Source organism: Trichosurus vulpecula, chromosome 2, assembly GCF_011100635.1.
Source record: "Trichosurus vulpecula isolate mTriVul1 chromosome 2, mTriVul1.pri, whole genome shotgun sequence".
Classification (NCBI taxonomy): Eukaryota; Metazoa; Chordata; class Mammalia; order Diprotodontia; family Phalangeridae; genus Trichosurus; species Trichosurus vulpecula.
In genome coordinates, this window is record NC_050574.1 from 412,559,845 (window position 1) to 412,582,225 (window position 22,381).

A 22,381-nucleotide genomic window follows, 5' to 3' on the forward strand; every position below is an offset into this window, starting at 1 on the left:
TATCATGCTCCAAGGCAAAATATGGATTTTTAATAAAATAGAGGACTTTCAAGCTTTCTCGGTGAAAAGACCAAAACTGAATAGAAAATTTGGCTTTCAAACACAAGAATGAAGAGAAGCATGAAAAGGTAATCAAGAAAAAGAACAAGAAAAAGAAATTTCAAGGGATTTACTAAAGTTGAACTGTTTTGTTTACATTCCTACATGGAAAGATAACATGTATGATTCATGAGACCTCAGTATTAGGGTAGCTGAAGGGAATATGCATACATGTACATATGTTTATGTATATATATAAGCGAATGTGTATGTATGTATATATCTAATGTGTGTGTGTATATATATATATATATATATATATATATAGAGAGAGAGAGAGAGAGAGAGAGAGAGAGAGAGAGAGAGAGAGAGGACACAGGGTAAGTTGAAGATGAAGGGAAGATATCTAAAAGAAATAAAATCAAATTAAGGGATGAGAGAGGAACATATTGAGAGAAGGAGATAGGGAGAGATAGAATGGGGTGGATTATCTCGCATAAAGGTAGCAACAGGAAGCAGTTCTGTGGGAGGAGGGGAGACAGCAGGTGAGGGGGGAATGAGTGAATGTTGCTCTCATCAGATTTGGCCTAAGGAGGGAATACCATACATACCCAATTGGGTATCTTACCCCACAGGAAAGAAGAGGGAAGAAGATAAAAAAAGGGGAGGATGATGGAGGGGAGGGCAGATGGGGGTGGTGGTAATCAAAAACAAACACTTTCAAAAGGGGACAGGGTCAAGGGACAAAACTCAATAAAGGGGGAGGGGTTGGGAAGGAGCAAAATATAGTTAGTCTTTCACAACATGAGTATTGTGGAAAGGTTATACATAATGATACACATGTGGCCTATGTTGAATTGCTTGACTTCTTGGGGAGGGTGGGTGGGAAGGGAGGAGGGGGGAGAATTTGGAACTCAAAGTTTTTAAAAACAGACCTTTAAAAACAAAAAAAAAGTTTTTTGCATGCAACTAGAAAATAAGATATACAGGCAATGGGGAGTAGAAATTTAGCTTGCCCTACAAAAAAAGGAAGGGAAAAGGGGATGGGAGGGGAGTGGGGTGACCGAAGGGAGGGCCGACTGGGGAACAGGGCAACCAAAATATACGCCATCTTGGAGTGGGGGGGAGAGTAGAAATGGGGAGAAAATTTGTAATTCAAACTCTTGTGAAAACCAATGCTGAAAACTAAATATGTTAAATAAATTAATTAAATTAAAAAAATATACACAATCAGTTCTAAGGAAAGGATCTGCAGCGTAACACATGGCATCTTTTTTAGATCAAGTCAGGAGAAAGCAGTGAATGATGGTCTTATGAGAATTTTGACCATTGTTCCTCCAACTTCTATCCATTCCTACATTGTTACATTCAGCACAGCGTAAGAAAACAATATGAAATTCACTGGATGAGGATGAGGTGCTTGATGGTCAAAGTCAAGCATTTGCTCTGGCATGTTTTGCTCCCAAATCTTCCAAATACCTTTACAAGTGACTCTAAATAAATTCTAGAGCAGCAGAACCCACAAAAAGTTGGAGTGAAACAAATTTCTAGCCCAAGACAACTTGGAAGATCAGCAGGAAAGGTCTATTGCACAAGGCTGAGAGAGGAGTACAGTCCAGCACAGGATGCCCCAGAGAACCTAGAGCAAACCTCTCAGTGACTGAATTTCTGGCAGTAGTGCCAGTTTCTGGACCTATCAGCCCACAGACACCAAGCACAACTTAGAAGATCAATAAGAAGGGTCTATCGTGCCAGGGTACAAGTGGAGCACAGTCCAGCACAGGCCCTGCCAGCACAGCACAAGCACAGTAGGCCACGAGCAGGCGTTGGGTGTAACTGAGTGGGCAGCAGTAGCTTCTCGGGCTTTCAGGCCACAGACTTAGGTAAGGGTGTTGAACAAGTGGTCAGAAGGTGATGATAGGGGTCTCTTTTGAGTACTGAGGCAGGACTCTATTGCTTTGCCCACACTCAGATGGAGGTCCCAGGCCTGGGTGGCAGTCCCAGGGCAAGAAAGAGCACTAGCATAGTAGTTCTTGCAGCCACAGTAGAGGTGGGGACCCTCCTCATAGTCTCAGGGCAGAAAAGAGTGCTGGTTGTCACTCAAAGAACAGAGTACACGTCAAGACAGTAGAAAACACCTGGCTTTAGATTGAACTATCTTGGAAGATCTGAATACTTACAGGTCCCTAGAAGTATCTCTGAAAACAGATGCACAAAACCCTGAAGCTTGGGATAGTGCACCCTCCACCCTGGAAGCAGAGCCCTTTAACAAACAGTTGAAAGCCAAGTAATAGGCTAGTGAAATGAACAAAAATGAAGAAAATCTCTCAGTAGAGAAAGTTATTATGGTGACAAGGAAGATCAAAGCACATACTCAGAAGAAGATAACAAAGTTAAAGCACCTACATCCAAAGCCTCCAAGGAAAATATAAATTGGTCTCAGGCCATGGAAGAGCTCAAAAAGTATTTTGAAAATTAAGTTAGAGATGTAGAGGAAAAACTGGAAAAAGAAATGAGACTCATGCAAGATAATCACTAGAAATGAGTCAACAGCTTGGTGGAGACATAAAAAAACACTGAAGAAAATAACACCCTAAAAAATGAACTAGGCCAAATGGCAAAAGAGGTCCAAAAAGCCAATGAGGAGAAGTCTGCGTTAATTAAAATTGGTCAAATGGAAAAGGAAGTCCAAAAGCTAACAGAAGAAATAAATCCTTAAGAATTAGAATGAAGCAAATGGAAGGTAATGACTTCAGGAAAAATTAAGAAATTATAAAGCAAAACTAAAAGAAGGAAAAAAAATAAAAGACGACATGAAATATCTCAGTGGAAAAACAACTGACCCAGAAAATAGATTGAAGAGAGAGATAATTTAAAAATATTGGATTACAAAATGGATAATTTTGATTATGTCAAATTGAAATGTTTTTGTACAAAAAAAGCCAATGCAACAAAAATTAGGAGGGAAGCAGAAAATTGGGAGAAAATCTTTGCAACTAGTATCTCTGATAAAGGCCTCATTTCTAAAATATACAGGGAACTGAGCCAAATATATAGGAACACAAGCCATTCCCCAATTGAGAAATGGTCAAAGGATATGAACAGGCAGTTTTCAGAGGAAGAAATTAAAGCTATCTATAGGCATATGAAAAAATGCTCTGGATCACTACTGATTAGAGAAACGCAAATCAAAACAACTCTTAGATACCACATCTCTCCTGTCAGATTGGCTAAAATAACAAAACAGGAAAATGATAAATGCTGGAAAGGATGTGGGGAAATTGGAACATTGTTACATTGCTGGTGGAGTTGTGAGCTGATCCAGCCATTTTGGAGAGCAATTTGGAACTATGCCCAAAGGGCTATAAAAATGTTCATACCCTTTGACCCAGCATTACCACTTCTAGGGTTGTATCCCAAAGAAATCACACAAGCGGGAAAAGGACCCATATGTACAAAGATATTTATAGCGGCTCTTTCTGTGGTAGCCAAGAATTGGAAATCAAAGGGATGCCCATCAACTGGGGAATGGCTGAACAAGCTGTGGTATATGAAGGTAATGGAATGCTATTGTGCCATAAGAAATGGGGATGATATGGACTTCGTAACAACCTGGAAAAACCTACACGACATAATGCTGAGTGAGCCGAGCAGAGCCAGGAGAACATTGTACACAACCACAGATATATGGACTCCATGAGGACCAACCCTGACATACTTTGCTCTTCTCAGCAACGTAAGGTGCAAGGACAACTCCAGGGGACTCATGATGGAGAATGCTATCTTCATCCAGAGAAAGAACTGTGAAGTTTGAATACAGATTGAGGCGCACTACATGCTCGCCTTTTTTGCTTCTCTTTTGCTTTTGTTTTTGGGTTTTTTTTTTTTGGTTCTGTCTCTTCTTTCTCATGATTCATTCCATTGGTCATAATTCTTCTCCACAACTTGACTAGTGTATAAATTAATTCAATGCGAAGTTATACATGGTAGTTATATGAGATTCCATGCCATCTTGGGGAGGGAGGGGGGAGTGAGGGGAGAAAATCTGGAACTCAAAATTATGTAGAACTGTGTGTGGTAAACTAAAAATAAATAAATAAATTTAAAAAAAATATTGGATTACCTGAAAGCCATGATCAAAAAAATAGCCTAGTCAACCAAAACTGCCCTTGATATTCTAGAACCAGAGGGTAAAATAGAAGTTGAAAGAATCCCCAGATTACCTCCTGAAAGAGATCCCAAAATGAAAGCTGCCAGGCATATTATAGCCAGATTCCAGAGTTCCCAGGTCAAGGAGGACCTTTTCAGCAACAACCAAAAAAAATAATACAAGTATGGTGGAGCCCCAGTGAGGAAAATACAAGATTTAGCAGCTTCTACATTAAAGGATTAGAGGGCTTAGTACACGATATTCCAAAGGGCAAAGGAGCTAGGATTATAACCAAGAATCACCTACCCAGCAAAACGAAGTATAATCCTTCATAGTCAAAAAGTGGATACTCAATGAGATAGAGGACTTTCAAGCATTTTTGAGGAAAAGACTAAAGCCGAATAGAAAATTTGCCTTTCAAATACAAGATACAAGAGAAACATAAAAAGGAAACAGGAAAGGGAAATCACAAGGGACTTTATAATTTTAACCTATTTACATACCTACATGGGAAGATGATATCTGTAACTCATAAGACCTTTTTCATTAGTAGAATAGTTAGAAGGAGTCTATATAGACAGAGGCTATAGGTGTGAGTTGACAATGAAGGGATGATATCTGAAAAACAAAATTAAGGGGTGAGAGAAGAATGTACTGGGAGAAAGCGAAAGGAGTAGGTAGAATGTGGTAAATTATGTCACATAAAAGAGGCAAGAAAAATTTTTTAAAGTAGAGAAGAAGAGGGGGAAGTCAGAGGGTATGAGTGAAGCTTACTCTCACCGAAATTGATTCAAGGAGGGAATGATGTACAGAGGCACTTGGGTATAGAAATCTCTCTTACCCTAAGGGAAAGTAGGAGGGGAGAGAGATAAGAGAAGTGTGATGGTGATAGAAGGGAGGGCAGATTGGGGGAAGGGGTAGTCAAGTAAAACATTTTTGAGGAAGAACAGGGTGAAAGGAGACAGAGAATGGATTAAAAGGGGGAGGATAGGATGAAGGATAATTCAGTCAGTAATAGTAGTTGGGAAAAAATTTGAAGTTCCTCAGCCAAAGGCCTCATTTTTCTAATATATACATATAGAACTGTCCTTTGCCCAATTGATAAATGATTAAATGATATAAGTTTTTAGATGAAGGAATCAAGGTATTTATAGGCATGTGGAAAAAAAAAACATTCTAACTCACTACTGACTGGAGAAATGCAAATTAAAACAATTCTGAGTTACTACCTCATACCTATTAGATTGACTAACAGGACAGAAAAGGTAAATGACAAATGACTCCTTATGAGAATTTGCCTGAATCACTTAACTTTTGGGGGCTCCAGGTTATTCATAAGAATCCATAAGCTTGAAAGCTGGCCGTCCACATTTTTTACCTCCCTTCCTCCTCTAGCCCATTATTCTCATTTTCTGTCTCAGAATTTATTTTTTTTTACCACTCTTATGACCTTGTGAGATCTCACAATAAAATAACTCTTTTCATCGTTTCACATGCTTTGTTTTATGTTAAGTCATACTCCCTTGGCACTTTCTACATTTTTTGCTTCTTTGGATTTGTGTCTGTGTGTGTGTGTGTGTGTGTGTGTGTGTGTGTGTGTGTGTGTATTCTTTCCTCTTTAAACCTATTCTGATTATACTGAAGTTTAAGCATTGCCCAGCAGTATCATCCATTTTCCTCTTCCCTCCTAAAAGTTCTTAAGAATGCTGTGTCCTTATTCATGTTTGATTCTTTCTCATGCCTTCTCAAGTAGACGCTTTAATCAACATTGCTACTTTTTTTGTAAAATAATTTTCCTCGTTCTTCCTCCCCCTCCCCCTCCTTCCAGTGCTTCTCTCTTTCTCCATCTTTCATTTTTTTAGATCATCTCAACATAACTGATTGAAACCTACAACTTTTATTTATGCAGACTCCAACTGTTCTAAGAATGACAAAGTTCTCATAAGCTACATGTATCATCTTCCCATATAGACATATAAACTGTTTAACCTTGTTGATTCTTCCCCTTTCATGTTTACCTTTTTATGCTTCTCTTGAGTCTTCTATTTGAATGTCAAATTGTCCACTCATCTATGATCATTTTATCAGGAATCCTTGGGAGTCCTCTTTTTCCTTAAATATCCATTTTTTACACTCAGTTTTTTTTGGGTGGGTTCTTGCTGGTTGTAATTCTAGCTCTTCTGCCTTCCAGAATATCAGGTTCCAAGCCTTGTGCTTCTTGAATAAGGTGGTAAATCGTATGTGATGTGACTGTGGTGCCAAGAGATTTGAATGGTTTCTTTCTGGCTACTTCTAATATTTTTTCCTTGAGCTGGAAAATCTGGAATTTGACTATAATATTCCTGGGAATTTTCACTTTGGGATCTCTTTTAGGAGATGATCTGTGGATTCTTTCCATTTTCATTTTATTTTCTAGACTTAAGATATTGGGATGGTCTTCCTTTACATTTTATTAAAATATGATGAGTAGGCTCTTTTCTTGTTCATGGATTTCAGGTAGACTGATAATGCTTAAATTATCTTTCCTGCATCTATTTTCCAGGTAAATTCTTTTTCCAATGAAATATTTTACATTTCTTCCATTTTTCATTCTTCTTGTTTCAATATTGGTTGCTGTCTAATGGAGTCATTAGCTTCCACGTCCCTAAATGCATTTTTTGGGAAATTTTTTTCTTCAATAAGGTTTTGTATCTCTTTTACCATTTGGACAATTTTCTATTTTAAGGAGTTCTTTTATTCGGTGAATTTTTGTGCCTCTTTCATCATTTACCTGATTCTGATGTTTAAAGTGTTATTTGCCTCAGTATTTTTTTTGCCTCTTTTATGAATCTAATTCCCTTTCACAATTTTTTTTGGATCATTCTCATTCTTTTGCCCATTTTTTCTTTTATCAGTCTTATCTCTTCCTTTAGTTCTTCTAAGAATTCTTGTTGGGTTTTTCTCCAACTTGCATTTTGTGTTAGACTTTCCTTGTAGCTGTTTTCACATTGTTATCTTCTGAATCTGTGTTTTGATCTTCCCTGTCACCATCATAGCTTTCTGTGGTCAGGTCCTCTTTTTGTGGTATTGTTTGCTCATTTTCCTAGCCTATTTCCTCACTTTTAGCTTCATATTAAAGTTTTGCTCCTGTGGTGGAGTGTGCCCTTTCTGAAGCTTCAGGCTGTTTCACACTTCTGTTTTCAGAGCTAGTTCTGGGATTCTGTATATTTTTTGGTCATTCAGAAGTGGTTTGCTCTAAGACCTTGTCCCTGCTCTCCTGGCCTCTGCTCCTCTTTAGCTACCAGTGATAGTGCTCCTCTGATCCTTGGACCTGTGACCAGGGCACCTGTTCCCCTGCAGACACAAGAGCTAGCACTCCTCTCTGCCCACAGCCACAACCAGAACTGTGTATGGACACTGCAACAGGGTGCTTTCACCCAGTGCCAACTTGAGATCCCCTGTAATCTCTTTCTGAGTATTTGCCTAATTCCCTTTACTGCCTCAGAATGAGAGCTCCCAAAGCTGCTGCTTTCCCAGCTGCCTCTAAGGCATGCTGCTGGTGCTGCTAATAGGGGCACTTTGGGCCAGCCCTATGCCCTGTGTCACAGACTTCTTCTACCTATCTTCTAACTTATTTGGAGTGGAAAAATGCATCACCCCAGTCTCTTAATTGCTCTGCAACTCCAGAATTGCATTGGACTCATTACTTTAAAATCGTTTGGAGGATGGTGTTGGGAGAATTCAAATAGTTTCCTATCTCTACTTTGCCATCTTGGCTTTGCCTCCCTTTGACCTTCTATTCATAATAATTGACAAGCAATCAATTTCTATTTGTATTGTTTTTCTTTTGGCAAAAACATAGCACTGGTTCTGACTAAAGTTAGGAACTCCCATCATGCGACCCTCTTGCACTAATTCATCCCCTCAACAACTCTTTGGAAACCTACTGCTTTAGGGAACTGCCTGACATTTCTTAAGTGTTCTAAATGATTTGGCAGTTGCCATTTGATTTCCTTTTCTCTGCAGATAAAGCTGAGTTTTCCACAGCCATCAAGATTAACCCATCAAATCAGGGAGTAAGAAGTAAGCAAATTATTATTCAAGAAGATGAAGGTGACCATCATGCATACAAACTTAAGAACCAAGTGGATGTTGCTGCAAAGGGGACAACAGTATAGAACAATCTTGTTATTCCATTTTTAAAGGACTGAAACGATGGGCATCTCTACATATATTAATCAGTTACAAGACCTTCACTGTTGTCATTCACTCCTCCCCTTTCCCCAAATTAGTGATTGGCTCTTATTCTCCATTAGACTACATGTTAGTCACATAATTTATTTTGTTTCTCATTGGTTAAAATGAGGTCTTCAGATCAAATTAGATATTTTTCTCTGACAATGTTTGCAGCTATAAAACACCATCACTAATCAATTTCTTAAAAAAAACTCTTTCCATCATATGATAATTATAATTGATACTAAAAACAATCTCATTGTATTTCATGTTTTTTAGGGTTTTTTTTAACAGAAAGGAATACTTCATGAGTTTCATGAGTAGATTTTCAATTTCTTTGAATTTCTAAAAATCCCCAGGATTTTGAACAAACTCGTATTTTACACTTTCATGTATGAAAAATATCTCCAATGACAGGCTGAATGAACTTACTGGTTCTGAAAGGTAAAATATACTTGAAAAAAGGGGGACTGATTTTCCCATACCAAATAGATCCATCATCCAAAGTCCTTACCAATGTGGAGACTTCTGTGGCATAGGTGGTTTTACAAAAATCACATATTTATACTTCTGACCCTGAAAATAATTTGATAATAAGGATTTATAGCTCACACTTTTTACTTCTTGCTCAGGAGAGGTCCCCATGTTTAAAATAGCACAAAGTAGCAAAGAAACACCTACTAACAGTGGTGGTAAGATTTTCACATTTTTTTCTATCTAGTGATTTCATCATATATGCAGTCATTGGAGGAATGCTGAGATTCAACCCCGTCAGTGGAATAGGTTCTTATCAACAGAAGCCTAATCTGGCAAACTTTTCAGAATGACATACTTTGAGGAATCTCTCTGCAAATTAATATTATCTAGCTATACTTAGTCTCTGACTTAGGGATATTCAATAGGAACACCCCATTCATTAGAATATTCAATGGCCACCTTTGCTCCCTACCAGTAGAACCTTTCCCTCTAGACCCCACCAGAGCTATTGCGACAGTCTTTTCCTGCACACTCCCATTCCATTACCAAATCCCCAATTGCCAAACCAACCGACACCAGAGCTCCCGTTTTCACCCTTCCTTTTCACAGGGACTTGGTGCCAATAATACAATGAGTACTACTGTGAAGCCACAATATGGATTGAGGAGACTTTCATGGATTACTTGGAGAAACTTAATGACATTAATCCAGGAGAATTTTAGCTATTTGAGGGTAAAAGGAAGTATCTTCTTCATCTTTGCTTACTTAGCACCACTGGGGGTAGATTGGTGTTTTCTACATGTTTACTAAATTAATGTTCATTCACTGATAGAAATGCCTGATTTACAAGCAGATAAAAACAGACAATTTGAGGTTTTGGCACCTTTTTACTTTGGGGATTTTCAACTCACCTGAGTGGTTAAAACATTCTTTTGTGGGTGGGTAGGGGTTACAAAAATCTATTCCTGCATCAGTGTAAGGAGTTCAAGTTGGAAACTTCTTCACTGATTCATCTGATTGGCAAACACATCACAAGTCTTGGAGAACTGTCTGACATTTTTATTATCCCTTAAAATGCTTGGTGTGTATCCATTTTTTAACTCTTTGTATTTATGCTTTACACATAAATTCACACCTTTAGCTGAATAGTACATGGAAGAAAAGCATAGGAAGCCATACACGGAGGAAGAAGGAGCAACTTATCTGCTAGGGTAGTGAGTTTCCACTTTTGCCTAAAATTTATTAGAATTAGCTTTGTGAAAAGAACTGAGACACTCTGAATATGTCCTTGTAGAAAGTGAACAAAGTTCTAATGAAAAAAAAAATAATCTCCAGCAATATATATCTTTTGAATAATCTTTCCAAATGACATGACACAAGTGGCGTTTAAAATTTAAATGGCTACTGCTACAAAGATGGTAGTAAATTATATCATCTGTACATTACTTTTACTAGAAGGCTTACTGCACTCTGCATTTATTTACATATTGATCCTATCAGTCACGCCTTAGAACATGATAATTCGGTATAGAATTGTTTCCACAGTCTGTTGTATCCATAGAAAACATATGAAAGGCATGGCAGAGGCTCTAGCAACTAGTGTCATCTAGTAGGAAATGTTTAAGAGACTATTAGGGTTTAATGCTGCTCCTGATTCAGCAGCCAATTCAAGAATGAATTAACCAGAGACACTACAACTGTACCTAGAAAGTATTACTCTCAATCACCACTAATCGTGCTTTAGGAAAAGAGACACTTATAAAATTCAAAATATTGAATGATATTCACATTTTCAAGTCAAAAACGACCCACAAGTTACAACACTCAACAAAAATACTATCAAATTTTACTTACTATGTCCAGATTCAAGAAGTACTTCTGTGTTCCTTCAAAGAAAGTAAACCTCTCTGAGTTTGCCTTCAGTGGCAAGACTGAGAAAAGAAATATAAATACATACATTGAGCACTAAGGAAAGCTTCATTTTCCTATTCCTGGTTGAGATGGAATTGATCACACTTCAGTTCACTTGCCCTCAAGGAACTATTTCTCAATTTTCCTTCTATTTTACTTGTTCTCTTACCCCACTGAGGTTGATGACTCCATGAACCTACTATGGATTCCATGACTATAAGATATTGATTTCAGCACAAGGCACTCTTGCAATGGTAGACAATTATCCTACACTGTTATATCCCTCAACATAGGCTTGGAATCTATTTCAAGTCTAAGGTTGTTTCTCACCATAATGACAATTTTTAATGGGAGAAATTAATGTCCTTGAGTCATGCTAGCATTGCTCTTCCAGAGATGGTCTATTGGAGTAATATATAGGTTCCAACCAGACAGATTCCTCAGAAAGAAAGAACTTGACATACATGGAAAGGCAGTAAGTCAGGACTCAGACCTATCAAAAGAAAATAAAGGATAGGTATTGTGATGGGAAGTGTGACCACACCAATAAAAAAAAAACTCCCAAAAGTAGGAAACGCCCAGTACTTGGCTTCTCCTCCCCCAGTATTTAGGGGTAGATTCCAAGCATTCCCAGAGATAGCGTGCTACTTTGTATGTTCAAGCAGTAACAGATATGGAAGAGGCAAGAGTCCACTCTAACCTTTCTGACTCAGAGCACCAGCTATACTGCCTGGGTAACTTGGAGTGAATCACTTAACTTCTAGTGATTTCAGTTTCTTCATGAGTACAATGAGGGTGTCAGACTGGATGGCCACTTTCCTTCTGACCTCTCTTCCAGCTCCAGCATATTATTCCCATTTTGTCTATATTCAGAATTCTAAAGCTCTTGTCACTCTGTGGGAGTGAGACCTGACAGTGCAAACAACCATTTGCATTGGTTTCCCTGCTTTTTTTATGGTAAGTAGTATTTTGCAGGTTTTCTCTACACTGTATACTTCATTAGAATTCTAAAACTTCCAATTAATTTTCTCAATATTTACAAATTCAGGTAGTATTTTCAAAGAATAAGGGACACCTAGAGAGGGAACCTAGACCAATGATATAGAGACTCAGGAAATTAAAATTATTTTTAGAATCATATGGACAGACTCTCCCTCAATCCACTGGGTTCATCTTCTAATGTCCTTAAGAAGAGAAAGAGTGGTTGTGAAGTCCTTTTTAGAGAAGACATATTCATACATTTCTCATTTTATAATTATGCTTAAAAGTTATTACTTCTTGTTCAGGGTTAGTTCCTTCTGTGCAAGGTCTTCAAAAACAGAGAAGAAAGTTCTAGTGGCAGTGATGGTGAGTTTCTCCCCTTGCTGATTTTATCCCATATTATTATAACAGCTTAATCTAGCAAAATTTCTTCGTAATGAAATTCATTGAAGAATTCCCCTCTAAATGAATATTCTATTAACCATCCTTAGTCACTGACTTAAGAACATTTCAAAGGACCAATTCATGCATAGGAACATTCAGTGGCCCCTTTGTCCCATGCCAAAACAGCCCTTCCCTCAAGTTCTCAAAAGAATGGTTGCTATAGAGTCTTTTTCTTTTTCTTGTTCGGTGGTTTTAATCGTGTCTGACTGTCCTGACCTCATTTGGAGTTTTGTGGGAAGAAATACTGGAGTGGTTTACCATTTCCCTCTTCAGCTCGTTTTACTGATGAGGAATTGAGGCAAACAGGGTTAAGTGACTTGTCCAGGGTCACACAACTATGAAGTGTTTGAGGCCAAATTTGAATTCAGAAAGATGAGTCTTCCTGACTTCAGAGCCAGCACGCCATCCATTGGGCCACCTAGCTGTCTCATTCTACATATCTCTACCCATCCACCTAATCCCCACCGACCAGAAGTATCCCATTTTAACCTTTTCTTTTTCACAATAACTTGGTCTACAATGATATAAACTAAATATTCTTCTTTAGCTAAAATATAGAATGAGTATACTTTTGTGTGGGAAGCTAGGGGGCAGAATGGATAGAGTGTTATTGCCTGGAGTTAGGAAGACTAATCCTTTTGAGTTCAAATCCAGCCTTGGACACTAGCTGCATGACCCTGGGCAAGTTGCATGACCCTGTTTGCCTCAGTTCCCCAACTGATAATGGGCTGGCGAAGGAAATGGCAAACAATGCCAGTATTTTTGGCAAGAAAACTCCAAATAGGGTCATCAAGAGTCAGACACAACAAAAACAATAACAAAAATAAAAAGGATTTTCTATTTCACATGTACAAACTTATTTATAGCATTAAAGAACTAGAAAAGGGGGCGGAGCCAAGATGGCAGCTGGTAAGCAGGGACTAGCGTGAGCTCCGTACAGAGTCCCTCCAAAAACCTATAAAAAATGGCTCTGAACCAATTCTAGAATGGCAGAACCCACAAAACAGCAGAGGGAAGCAGGGCTCCAGCCCAGGACAGCCTGGATGGTCTCTGGGTGAGGTCTATCCCACACGGAGCTGGGAGCTGGGAGCTGGGAACAGAGTGGAGCAGAGCCCAGCCTGAGCAGCGTGGACCAACAAGACCAGCAACTGGGCAGAGCATGCCCTAGCGCCCTGAATCAGTGAGCTGCAGCAGTTACCAGACTTCTCAACCCACAAACACCAAAGATTGCTGAGAAGGTTAGTGGGAAAAGCTGCGGGAGTGGAAGGAGTTCGCGGTTCGGCTTCTAGCCATGGGGGCAGTGGAAGGTGGGGCAGCTACAGCTGCTGTTGCTTCCAGCCCCAAGCCCACCTGGTGGAAGGAATTAAGTGGCAGATCAGAGCAGGAGTGCACAGCCTGCTGAAGATCTAAGCCCAGTCCGGGTTGGGGGTTCTTGGGGAAGGAGCAATGCTGGTGTGGCAGAGCTGGCACCTCCCCCCCAAACGTAGAACATAGAACTCTCTAGTCTACAAGCAGTCATACTCCACTGAAAAACTCAAAGGTCAAATTAGTTGGCTGGGAATATGGCCAGGCAGCGAAAACGCACCGAGATTCAGTCTCAGACTTTGCATTCTTTCTTTGGTGACAAAGAAGACCAAAACATACAGCCTAAAGAAGTCAATAAAGTGCAAGAGCGTACACCAAAAGCCTCCAAGAAAAACATGAACTGGTCCTAGGCCATGGAAGAGCTCAAAAAGGATTTGGAAAAGCAAGTTAGAGAAGGGTCAAGGGAGAAAATTCAATAAAGCGGGGTGGGTTGGGAAGGAGCAAAATATAGTTAGTCTTTCACAACATGAGTATTGTGGAAGGGTTATACATAATGATACACATGTGGCCTATGTTGAATTGCTTGACTTCTTAGGGAGGGTGGATGAGAAGGGAAGAGGGGAGAGAATTTGGAACTCAAAGTTTTAAAAACAGATGTTCAAAAACAAAAAAAAGTTTTTGCATGCAACTAGAAAATAAGATATGCAGGCAATGGGGCATAGAAATTTATCTTGCCCTACAAGAAAGGAATGGAAAAGGGGATGGGGGGGTGGTGATAGAGGGGAGGGCTGACTGGGGAACAGGGCAACCAGAATATATGCCATCTTGGAGTGGGGGGGAGGGTAGAAATGGGGAGAAAATTTGTAATTCAAACTCTTGTGAAAATCAATGCTGAAAACTAAATATGTTAAATAAAAAAACTTAAATTAAAAAAAATACTAACTGAATAGTACCAACTTAAAAATACTAACAGCCATATTCCCTCAGAGAATTATTGGGAGACCTAGGAAGAAAATATTGAAGAAGTACCTTTGACTTAATCAAGAAGTACCAAATGACAGAACTACAGCAGACACTCCCATTGTCATATTTAGTGATAGCAGTTCTAATCCTACCTGCTATGGCTCAATTGTGTCTCTTCCCAGAGCTCCCAATGCCTCTTTACAGACAGCTGAGACAGTAGCTCACACTTTCAACCTGAACTGTTGTTGGTACAACACTTTTCAGGCTGGCATGGATACTCAGCAACTGGTCAGAGGTAAGGAATGGCACTGGTTTCTTGGACCAAGCAGAAAAACACAGTTGGCCACTGGTTAGGTAGGCTCCAGGGATATTTTGCTTAAATCAAACTGGGACAGGGGAGAATCTGGGAGAAAGTACCTGTGAATGGATGCATACTAGAAGGGAAGAGTCTGAGAGGGTACTAGATTGTAGCAAACATAGTAATGATTGGAACAGCACACACATACGATGCCCAACTGGAAACAACAATGGAAGAAGTGCATGATGACCACAAAAGACCTAGGCTATCACACCTGGGACAGTTGTACTCAGATTGCTTTTGACTGCTACAGGAATACTGCTGTAGTTGATTGCATCATGGAAAATTCCAAGGATTTAACTATAAACTAAGATTAGATGGAAGTGGGAAAAGGAAACCTCAAGGGTCTTGTTTAAAGAGTTTGGGAGTAGGATTGACTGTGCACAAGAAAACAACTACAGCTCTCAGTGGAGAGAGAAAGAAACAAAGTTTCTGGAGAGGTAATTCCACTTATATTGGGGGGGGCATTAGGACAAGAGGATGAAGGGTATTTTCCCACAACTAGTGGGCCCAGGTTATTTAGAGAACAACAACCTGCATTAAAAGGGTATTATTGGATTTGTTGGCTGACTTTCTATACCCACCTGCCACTTAATCGGACAAAAATATGCTATATAAAATTAGTGAGATCAGGGTTTTTCTTCCTGGAGGGATCAAAGGGACATGACTTGGGAATTCTTCTATATGATGATTTAGTTAGAAAGGAAGGGGTCTAGACACTAGTATAACAGCAGCAGGAGATGCCGATGGGGAAATGAGTGGTCCCCTGAAAGGATAATTCGAACCTATGGACCAGCAACTTGGGCCCAAGATGGGAGCTGAGGGTATAGGACCCCATGTATCTGCTCAATAGATTAATTAGGCTCCAGACAGTAGTAGAGATCACAACTAACCAAACTGAACAAGCTTTAGAACTTCTTGCCCATCAAGCCACTCACACAGGGGCAGCTGTGTATCAACATGGGTTAGTACGAGATTTCTTCAAGCAGGAGGAGGAGGGGATTACAGAAAATTCAAAATGAGTAATTGCTGTGTACCAATACACTATAAAGGGCAAGTAGTTAAAAATTTGGCTACAAAAGTTCGTGAAGTGGCACTTGTGCCAGTTCAAAAGTGGAAGGGGTGGTTCGATTCAAACTGGTTTATTTAGCTGACAGCAATACGGCGGAGATAATTTTGTTAGGATTAGGGGGATTATTATTTATACCTTACCTGATTCCTTTTCTGATATGGCTGATTTCACATGTGGCATAGGGATACAAGTTGTTACTTTACCTAAGAAGACAAAGCAAAGTGTCTCAATTATTGTAGTAAAAAGAAAACCTATTTCCAAGGAACTTGAAGAAGGAGTGTATAGAATTTCTCCATAGGTTTGAAGAGAGAACTAATAGCGAAAGTGAAAAATTATGGAAACAAAATCCATATTCAAAGAAACGGGGGACATGGAGAGATAGAAGGGAAGTATTTGTCTCTATAAATTCAAAGTAACATTAGCAGAACTGGGTAAAAAACAGGGTACAACTGGTTTTATCTTGTTTTGGGGCTAGGAGTCAGTTAGGTAGGGAAAAGGTTAATTCTTTCTTGGAGTACTCATGTTCAGTAAATTCATGAGTATTAATTTCTCCTCTGGGAGGGGTAAATGCTCATTTTAATGGTGATAGGACAAGTCTGTTGGGAGGGAAGACATAACAAGGGCGTAAATATGTAACAGGCATAGCAGAAAGTTGTACACTCTATAGTACCCAGCAAATGGGGAAACAGGGGAGGGACTTAATGGTTGGGAAGAGGTTACCCACTTTTGCAAATGCATACTAAATTTGGCTATTAACTTCACCCCCCCCCCAGTCCGAAGGAGTTATTTTTCACAATGTCAAGAGGTATTTTCAGTGTCCACAATCATAACCCTTAGACAGCTGAGGTGAGGGAGCAAGATGGTGGAGCAGAAGTGGTGATGCTCTCCTTCCTCCAAGTCAGGGGACAAGACAGGAAAGGCGAAGGAATGGCCCTCTCTCCCTTCACTCCAGGGGTGGGAATTTATTAGGAAGGAACAGTACTTCTCTTCACAAAGGATGCTAGACACCTGGCTAGCTCAGTCATCACTAAATGATAAGTTCGTTACAATCTGAATTTTGAGGGAGCACAGTGGGGGGCAACCCCAAATGGAGATTGGACCAATCTGGAAGGATGAAAAAAGGCAGGTGGCAGACAGCAGTGCAGAGCAGAAAAAAATCATCCGAATGAGGATGGTGAGTGGCCTCATGTTACGCCAAACTCCAAGTTCCATCTCCACCCACAGATCCTCAGCTTTGAAAATGAAAAATAAGGATCTTTTGTTGCTCTGAAAAAAACCGTAGTGTTTTGAACTGTTCTAAGTCCCAAAGTCCAAAGCCTCAGTTCCTGACTCTCTCCCGTCTTCAGGCCCATCAACCTCCAAGTTGTCCCTACATGACCCAACCAGCCCCAAGCCCCGCAGGAGACTCTACTTGGGCCGGTCCTCCCCCACGTGCCCTGCGCCACCCCATCACCCGCAGCTGGGTTGGACTTCGTTCCCCATCCCCTTCTGACCCGCCAAGTGCTCAGGTTTGGGGACCCTGGGGGGGGGGCGTGGGAAGAGGGGCCTCGTACACGCAGCTCCCGCAGCCGCCTGCATGCCCGTTCTCACGGAGGCCCAGGCTGGGAGCCTCGGGCTACTCTTGGGCTGCCGGGCGAGGGGACCCTGCTGTGGCTCCAGGGTAGAGCCCACGGGGCGCTAGGGCGGGCTGACCCGTCCCCCTGTCCCGATTCTTCCCGACCAGCCGCTCCGGACCAAAAGTGGGTTTCAAATGGGAGGCCGTTGCGGCCCGTTGAGGGGCTGGTGGGAGGGGGAGCGAGCTCTAACGTCATTATTACTTGGCTGCAGAGGCGGGGCGTCTTGGGCTGCGGGCCAATGAGCGGGACCGCTTCATGGAAGGCTTGGGGGGGGGGGGGGCGGGGAAACTGAAGTGTGAGGAAGTGCGCCCCGCCCTCCTGCTGCTGATCATGCAGCCCAAGCACCTCGCGCCCAAACTGCGGGCCATGTTCTCGGAGTTCGAGTCACCTGTAGTCTTGCACTTGGTGCTAAAGCCAACAACTGAACGTGCAGGGGCTAGGAGCAACGTACGCCTGAGCCCCCTCTTGCCCCTCCTTTTAGGAGCCTTTTCTAGGGCGCGGGCCAGTGAAAAATGAAGGATGACCCGCCCCCCAACCACCACACACGCCCAATCACAACTCCCCCACCACCACCCCCGTCCCCTCCTTCCTCCACTAAAGCTCCCCAGGCTTTTCTCGCACCGGCGGGACCGCAGCTGCTCAGCGCCAAGCTGGGGCTTCCTGAGTCACACTTGGAGCCCCTGGAGACGCAGACACCGGGTTGGTTCCGCCCGAGCTTGGAGCCATTTTCAAACACCGCCCCCCCCCACCCCCAAAGTAGAATAACTCCCGCAGTTGAAGGCTTTTCACGAGAGAGGTCCGTGACTCCTAGCCCTCTCTTTGAGCCATTGAATCGGTTCTTCGACCTCACGTGACCTTTCGGACCCGTCCCCGTGACCTCTGAAAAGGCTGTCCCCGCTCCTCTCCCTCCCCCCGCCCCGCATCTACCCCTCAGAGGCCAGGGAACAAACTGCCTCGGTTTCGTTCCTGATGTGGATCAAGGGTGTCTGCGTTCTGAGCGGGGCGGAGAGGAGAGGGGCTGAATAAATTTTCTTACTCTTATTAAGCAACCCCATGATTTTTTTAACCCCATGATTTTTAAGATATACACTAGTGACATATTTGTGTATATACATATACACAGACACTTACACTCACATGTGTGTATATGTATATATGAATATTTTCTTAATAAGGTAAAAACCAATCATTTTTGACGCCTTTTACACTGCCCTGCAGTAAGTTTTTCTTGCCAAGACTATGATAAGTTCAGTCGTTTTTTCTTTCAGGGTCGTGCTAGTAATATTGTTGTGGCCAGCAAATTTAAGATGGAATTTCATTTTGAAGTAACTTTTTGTAGGGCTGCCCTGGGCTCAGTGAATAGAGTGGTCTGGAGTCAGAAAGACAGGAGTTCAAAGCAGCCCAGTTACACACATTTACTAGCTGTGTAACCCTGAACAAGTCACTTAACCCTGTTTGCCTCAGTTTTCTCATCTGAAAAATGATCTGGAGAAGGAAATGGCAAACATCTCCAATGCCTTTGCCAAAAAAAATTTTTTTAAATGGGGTAACAAAGAGTCAGACATTACCGAAACAACTGAACAACAACAAAAATATTTTTATGTAGTTATTTTTGTAGGCATGTGGGTATACATTATAATGAAATACAAATAAATACTACATAGAAATACATATGTATGTATATATAAAACATACATATGTGCATAAATATAAAGCTGAAATAAAATGTCTTTTAAAATTAGCATTTTTTTAAAATTATCTAGCATTTATTCTAATTTACTTGCTGTTCCCCTACTTCTGTCCCCCTAACACTGGAGGAAAGAGGACCCTTGCAACAAATATGCCTAGTTCAGGAAAATAAATGCCAGTATTGAACATGGGCAACATTCTTAGGTTAGTTGACTTTCATGAGGCAATACGTAGAGAAACACTTTGAAAGATACAAAGTATCACATCTCTCCAACTAATAGTGCACATCAGACAACACTGAGCTGCTCTCCAAGAATGGTGGCAGTCAACATATTTGTCAATGATTTTGCTGAAGTCATAGATGGTACTCCTGCCAAAGTTGTGGATGACACAATGCTAAGACAAATGACTAACACACTAGGTGAGAATAAGGAGAAAGGAGATCTTAGACTAGAACCCTGGGCCTGATAGAATCAGATGAAATTGAAAAGGGTTAAATGTCAAGTTTGACCCTTGTCTTCAGCATCAACTCCAGAGATACAGCATGTATTCTTATGTGGCAAAGGATACCTCCCACACCTGGCTCTGGAAGTCTTTTTTCCCTCTTCATGGGATTCTCATGAAATTCCCCTTAGCTCTAGCTCTCTGCTGGACTCTGAGGATTGGTGCGTTTCTAGAGTCCATCAGAGTCACTTCTTTTCTCCATGAGGGCTCATGGTCCCTCCCTCCCAATATCCCCGGCTAGTGACTATCTTTCCACATCCCAGTGCAACTGCTTCCACTGCCATGAACCAGTACCAGTGCCAATAGCCACTGTTCCTGCTGCAATTCAGCTTTATCTGTGATGGTATCTCTGGATCTCCCCAGCTCACAAGGTCATTTGGAGACTTCTATTTTGGAATACTCCTTTACCTAATGAAATCAAGAAAAAATAACTGAAGAGACAGAGGTGGTCATGTGTTCATAATCAGTATGACAAGATGAGAAATGTGTTCCAGCCTCTCTCTACCCCTGTGACTTGGTACTAGCTCTAAGGAGCCCTTCTTCATAGTTATAAAGAAAAGGAAAAGTGATGAAAATGCAAGTCATTCCTTTCGTATATCCCCTCAGCTCAGTCATTAGCTCTTCTAGCTCCACAGCTATTCAAAAGGCTACAGCATCACAAAATTATCTCAGTTATACTTGGCCAGAAATCAGCTCTCACCAAATTTCCACACTGTAACTTAGACTAAAGCAGGTGGAGATGCACCATCCATGGACTGGTCTCTTCTAGGCCAGTGCACCTCAATTGCATATAAAATAAGTCAATTACTGATCCCCACAGCAACCAGCCACAACTCCAGAGGAAACATGAAGTATGCTTCTCAGCTCCCCAGACAGGTAATAGATTCAATGTGCAGAAGAAAAGATATATGGAAATGGCCTAAGCAGAAATTTGTCTTGCTTGACTATGTATGTTTATTGGCACAGTTTTTCTTTTTCTTTTCTCTATTTCAATTAAGTGCAAAACAAAGAAAAGGAATTCAACTAAGTATCCTCTCAGATACCTCTCTGAATCTAGGATTTCTTTCCACCTTTTAGTGCAATATAATCTTTTTATCAAATCCGAGACTTCTGTTTTGTAAAATTTAATGATCTTTGAACAAGAAAACAGATTTTCTAATGGGAGAGAAGTGGCAAAAGCCATGATGATTTAGCACCCTTGTTGCTTGCCTTTTGTGTTTCTTCCATTGGTATTGTCTGCCTCCTATTGCTGTTTCCATTCCATCCTAGCTTCTCTAGAAGTGAGGGAGCATGGGATAGTGGATAGTGTTCTAGGTTCAAACTTAGGAAGACCTGAGTGCAAGTGTCTCCTGTGAAAGTAGTGGTGTGACCCTGTGCAAGTTGCTTAAATTTCTGTGCCTCAGACTAGTCATCTTTTAGACTTCTTGGACAGAGTTTCTCAGGCAGAGGAAATCCCAGATCTTTTGTTCAGTTTCTGAAATCCATATGAATAGATTGTTAGAGTCACCCTGCTAGGGTCTTTGGAAGAATGTACAAAAAATATTCCTTTAATAGTCTGTGTTTGCTTTTTCAGATCACTGTAGCGATGTCTTAGTAGTATTGAACTGACTTCTCAGATTTGTATCAGTCCCTGAAGTTCATAACCACAGCATTATCCTGAAGCCTCCCTCTTCCTCACCCCATGTAGGGAGAACAACATCTAAACCTCCTTCCTCCATGAAGATTGGGCTCTCCTTTCCTTGAAAAGCAACAAACACATCCCTGTCGCTACATCTTAATGAGCACAAAAGATTAAGGTTACAACTTAGCTCGAAAAACTAAGGTAGCTCTGGTCTCATAGACTTGGCTTCCTGGACACCTAAGGCCGTAAAAAAGTACACTCCCATGATGTTGGGACCTTTCCTATTTGGTGGTGGCTATTCAGTCATTTGTCAGTCATGTCAAACTCTTTGTAAACCCATTTGGGGTTTTCTTGGTAAATATGCTAGAGTGGTTTGCCGTTTCCTTCTCCAATTCATGGTAAAGTGGAAGAAACTGAGGAACACAGGGTAAAGTGACTTGAGAAGGGTCACACAGCTAGTAAGAATGTAAGGCCTGATTTGAACACAGGAAGATGTGTCTTTCTGACACCAAGACCAGTGCTCCCTCCACTGCTCCACCTAAGACATGCCCAAACGCCATGACTTGTCATACCCTGTTATGCTGATTAAAGGAGTTTCCACATGGAGATAAATGGTGCCGTCTAGCCAACCTCAGAGCTGGAGTATACATTTTCAGTATATTTCCTTTGTTATAACTATGTAAATTTCTTTGATGATTGAATGACCTACTAGTGACTGAGTGACTGAGTTGAACTGGAAGTAAGAAGAAAAGTCAAGAAGATTCAGAATGAAGGATCAAAAAAGAAAAAAAAGAAAGAGTATGGTATCATGTGAAATGACTACTATTGTATCAGGTTCCAATCGGTGGCAAAGGTGCCTCAGAGGGTCTGCTTATTCTGTCTTTAAAGAGTTGATTATGCAACCAGGTATTTATTTAATATTGATTTGGTTCCCATTCACATGCTATGACTTCTCTGGAGTACAATAGAAAAGAAGTACAGCCAATTTCATTAGTTAAAACTCCATTGAATCCTGTACAACTTTCTCTATTCTACT

General features: G+C 40.9%; 1 pseudogene; it reads right to left on the minus strand.

Annotated features, from left to right (window-relative positions):
* The window catches only part of LOC118837276, a 58,384-nt pseudogene extending 40,891 nt beyond the window's left edge, over nucleotides 1-17,493 (minus strand).
* Nucleotides 17,494-22,381: the final 4,888 nt, after the last annotated feature.